The sequence below is a fragment of the Petaurus breviceps genome, unplaced genomic scaffold, assembly GCF_028583685.1.
Source record: "Petaurus breviceps papuanus isolate PSGF00001 unplaced genomic scaffold, PetGlider_PUasm1.0 189, whole genome shotgun sequence".
NCBI lineage: Eukaryota > Metazoa > Chordata > Mammalia > Diprotodontia > Petauridae > Petaurus > Petaurus breviceps.
The window spans coordinates 43,655,094-43,660,833 of record NW_027185809.1 but is presented as its reverse complement, the minus strand read 5'-3'; positions in this window follow the sequence as shown (position 1 = coordinate 43,660,833).

Sequence of the window (5,740 nt, the reverse complement as noted above, 5' to 3'; positions counted from 1 at the left end):
CAAAAATGACAGAGCTGACATCTCTCCTACTTCCAGCACAAGCACTTTTCCAGTCCTACTATCAGGTTAAAGTAAAATGGCGACCTAATCAAATCTGAAAATGGATCAGGACGCCAAAATGAAATTATCAAAACTATTTGAAGTATTGATTTATATATACTATAATGATTAACTTCATCTAAGAGTACCTCATTCCTCAGATAAGAGTTCATGATAAAATCTGGCTATCATAATTAGCAAAAGGTAAACATTTATTAAAAAAGAAATGATGAGTGTTATCAATTGTACAAAATAATATATTTTTATTTTGCTTACCAAGTATAATATTTTCTTAGATACATAGTAGTTATTGTATGTTATATTTCCATGACAATTTTGTTTTTAAATGGTATCTCAATTGTATTTATACTAGAATATTATTAGCATTGGATTTATATAATTTTGAATCTCTCAGATTATTCCTCATTGAAGCCACCTTTTATGTTGAAGGGACTCAATTGATATCTCATAACTACTTTATAAAATAATTAAATAGCTTTAATAATTATTTAATCAAAATCTATTTGATAAAGAAAAGAATCCCTCTTGATAATCAATTACAGAGACCTCTGCAGAACATATACTACATATCATTATCAGATGATTTCTTTTAGTGTGGTATTAAGCAAAATAATGGTATGAGATAAATCTTTCTCAACTTATTTAAATGATTTCAGATGAAATTTTCCTTACATCAGCCTTGAATATCTGACATTTTTCATGCATTCTGATACATATTCATAGAGGATGATGATGACTGATGATAATTGATGGTGAAGATGGTGATGGGAATGGCATTCTTATGCTCTGATGAACTGTCATTCTCTCTTTGTTGGTGGGTGCTATTTTTAAAATTATAATTCAAAATACCTCTTTTATTCTCCTAACAATTTGCTCTTTGCAGTTAACATTAGGAAGTGGAACATTTTTTTTTTTGTATTTCACAGTATATTTTTCCATTATGGGAAGGGTGTATGATTGAATATTTCAAATGTAACTGAAGGGATATGAAATATGATTCTTGTTTAGTTTGGTCATGTGAGTCTAGAAATAGGTGTGTATGTGCCATTCTCTCTGTGTGTACATGTCATTCTGTCTTATTGTTCTACTCAGTTAATCTACTTCAGTGCCTAGAAGCAAAGCCTTAGGAAATCCTTTTGAGCATCTCATTTGTTATAGTAGTAGCAAGAGGAAATTGACAGAAGAAATGATTCAACTGAAGCACAGTTCCTTTGTGTGGAATGAATTTCCTAACATAGTTTTCCTTTTTGGACCATGGATACTTGTAATCAGGCACTGGAACACACAAATAAATGAAGAACATTAAAAGATAGAATATAATCACATCAGTAGAGAAGAAAACAGAAATGAAATAGTTGTTTTTCTCCAAAGGACAGATAAGATTTTACTGTATACTTGTGTTACAATAAGCAATTTCACAAAATGCCAACGTGAGTATAGTCCATTACCACTTCTACAGTCAACTATAATTTAATAGCAGTGAAGTCATGTGGTAGTTAGGAAGAGATCTTTTATTGCCAGGCAGATATCAATAATGTATTACTTTATCAGAAAAAACACCCATTGTCTAAAGTAATTTAATGAAATATTTATGATGATAGCAAAAAAAAAAAATAGAACAAAGAGTAACAAACAGAAGCAAAAAACCCTTTTACCACAACTCAATCTGTCTGAACAGAACACTTCTAAAGAATCTACTTTACTTTTTGTGTTGCTTTCTCCCCACTTTGGTGGTTGTTTTGTTTGTTTGTTTTGGTCTTTTACAAGATATTTTGTCCTCATCTATGAAAAGGAATTCATATCAGAATGAGATTGGTCATTGCATGCAATTTATATATATAACAAATGAATGAATTAGTAAATGAATTAAATTTACATATTTAAGTGTTCTATTATGTCATTCATTCATTCAAAAATCTATAAGACATTTATGCTAGAGTTTGTGTACATGGGAACTATAGGAAGGGAGGATGGGAAAGGGGCTAAATGTGTAAGGAAAAATTATTTTCAAGAGCTTATACACATTTAAAGAAACTTAAGCACAATTTCAGTAGTAAAACTTTGAAATGGTTATTTGTGTACATTAAAAAAAAGCAGATTCTGGGGCAGCCAGGTAGCATAGTGAGTAAGAGCGCCGGCTCCAGTGTTGAGAAGACCTGGAGATCGAATCTTGGGCTCAGACACTTAGTACCCACCCAGAAACAACTGGCTGTGTAACCTTGAGCAAGTTACTTAACCCCGATTGCTTAAAAAAAAAAAACAGATTCTATTTCAAGTGTAGCTTATTGGGCATAGTCCCACATTGCTTTCCCAAATTACTCTACTAGGTCACATCTTCACCAAAACTAAGCTAATATATCTATAGGAGATCACAATTTTTCATTTCCTTTTCTTTTTTCCCCAAATCTGAGGAGTGTGAGGTAGATCATCAGAATTGCTTTATTTGCATTTACCTAACAATGATTCCAATTTTTTATGACTTGTGTTTCTTCCTCTGAGAAATACCTATTGAAATTCTGGAATCATTTATCACACAGTGGCTCTTCACACCTGGAAATTCAGTTCAATTCAGTACCCTAAGGAACTTTAGGAGATTTAAGTTGCAGAGATGGTGCTGGTTGGCTAGGGGAGATTCTTTAATCTAAATTTATAACTGCATGCCCACCTTCACTTACAACATGACACTTCCCATCAATATATACCATACTTATAGGATATTACGTAGCACAGTGTATATACACTAGACCTTAGATACAAACTGTGTGTTCCTAGGAAAGCCACTTAAACTCTTTCTGCCTCAGTTTCCTTCACTGTACAATTGTTAGAATAATAGAACCCATTTCTTGAGATTGTTTTGAGTTTAATATTTGTGAAGGTTTTAACAGAGTGCAACAATTGTTTCCTTTCCTTTCTCCACAGACATTATCAAAACCAAATTAAATCATGTATAATACATACTTTTTAACTATAATGGCACTATATAAATGGAATGAGTTATTGTTATCTGCTAAATTCATTTACATAGGACTTCACAAATAATTCTTATAAATGTGAATAGATTTATTAATTGTCAACACTTCTTTAGCAATATAAATGTTCAAATTATTTAAAGGCGACTATTTTTAGGTTCTTTCTACCTGCACTAGAAATAGTAAATGGAGAACATACCACAGAACTTTTGTATCACAAATTATCTTGACAAAGTTTATTTTTCCCTTATTCAAATATGAGAGGAACATTTAGAAAAAACACTTTAATGTTTGGTTTTTAATCAAATGTGAACCTCTTTTAGCCACTCTTTACTAGCACTTTACGCAATGAGGTGCTGATTGCCAGTGAGAGTTCTCTAAGCTCTGGTACAGATGAAAGTGAAAGAAGCAGGTGAACTTAGTCAGCTGAAGAGAGATAAACCCTCACACTATATCTGATAGGCTTCAATAGTCAAAGTCATCAATTCTAAGTTCAGTATACTTATCACTTCTGGCAGGGAATAAGATTAAACATTCTTAGATAGAAACAACAGGCAAAAATTCAATGAACCTATGAAGGGATGGAAATGCTTATATGAATAGCAGGGGAGAAGAATGTAAGTAAAGTATCCTATGCCATTTGGTCAAAGTAAATCCCTAATTCCTTCCTTTTTTTTTTTTTTTTGCAACTTTCCCCTATCGATAGTAGTACTTTTCTTACTCTCAACCAGATCTGAAACTTAAGAATTAAATTTAACCCTTTATTCTTCCTCAGTTCCTATTCCTTGAATTCAAACTAATTTCCAAAATTGTAAGTTCCGTCTGACCTTTCCTTTCTTCTCCCAATTGTTACTACTCTAGTTTAGATATAAATTCCCTTTCATTTGGTTTATCAAAATGTTCTACCAATTCTCCTTTCTCCTTCTACTCTTTTTCTTCTATTCTTCACTTAACTTTTATTTCTCAGCACATAATACAGTGTCTGGCAAAGATTTGGTACTTAATTGGGTATTGAACTTTACTGACTTGAATTCAAACCATAACTTACAACAAAAACTACTAGTTTGTTATTAACTAAATGTGGGAGAGAAAATTCTGTCATAGGTAACTTTATATTATAAAATCTTGGAATATCAGAACATGATAGGATACTATAAGGGCAATGTATCTTCCACAAGTTCTTCTGTATCTTATACTAAAGGTAAAAGTAACTGACCTTTCTACTGATGATTGCCATTAAAAAGACTAAGTAATGTTTTTGGGAAGAGGGTCATATACAGACATAAAACATATAAAGGGAAGAATTCAAGGTAACAAAATGATATGTTATTCAGCAAATGATAGTGTCCTTTACATAGTAAGGACTAAATAAATATTAGTTTATTGTTGACTTTGTATATATAAGACACTAAATTATACATTAGGAATTCAAACTTTCTTTTTTCCCCTAAAAACCAACACTGTCCTAAGGGGGGGGGGCATTTCATACACACACAGAGATATGCATATATACATATTCATATGTGTGTATATGTATGTGTGTATCTATATGCACACATATTTGCATGCAGACATACACACAGAGATAGATAGATAGATAGATATTTAGAATAAAATTAAATGCCTAAAAGATCAAAGACAAAACTATGTGAAATTTGAGGATGAATAAATCATTTCTGATGGGAAATCAAGGAAGATTTCATGGGCAGTGTGGCATCTGATTTGAGAAAGATTTCAACATGTGCAGATAAAGAAAACCTCACTAGTAACAAGGGAAAATGTGTGCAAATGAATGAAAGCAGAAAAGTAATGAGACAGAAAAAGAAAAATAAAACAGAAGTAAGCTGGAAGAGGAAAAAAAAGGGCAGCTCCTTCTCATATGTGTGAATTACATATGTGTGTGTTTGTCTGTGTTTATACACACACACACACACACACACACACACATATATATATATATATATATATATATGCATAGAGACAGATAGAAAAGAGGCACTGAAATAGAGACAGACAGAGAAACAGAGACAGAGGCAGAAAGACAGAAAGAGACACCACCACACACAGAGAGACACAGAAATTAGGATCCCTACTTAAGGAATCAAGATCCATTACTGAAATATAGTCATGCAAACTTATAAGTAGGCAGTCAAGCTAGGCATAGGCCATGGCAAAAGCAATTAGCATAAGGTTAGTCTAGGACAAGCTAGACAGGGGTCAGAACAAATGAATAGTATCAAATGATGATCTCAAGGTTTTAAGGCAACTAGTGGGAGTTAATAAAGCTCTGGACAAACACAGCTTTAGGCAGAGGCAGTCAGCATCCTGAATAACATCGCTCTGACAGCTATAGATGGCATAATGATGGCTTTTATTCTCAGAGCACCAAACTTACTCTATTGACTCTGTTCTTTTTCTGAAACTCTGTAGGTGTTAAAGAGACATTATCCTTTAAGCCAACAAATCACCAACACCTTCCCAATTTCTCATTCTCCAAGAACATTATCTAGTCTGATGAGTGACTTCACAGGTTTTTCATATTTAAAGGATCTAGCTAATTGGTCAAGAATTTTATATTCCTTTTCTTTGCAAGGATTATTATCTGAGAGTCCTGTTTCTCCTCAGGGGCAGATAGATAAATAGGTAGATATATAGATGATAGATGATAGATAGATAGATAGATAGATAGATAGATAGATAGATAGATAGAT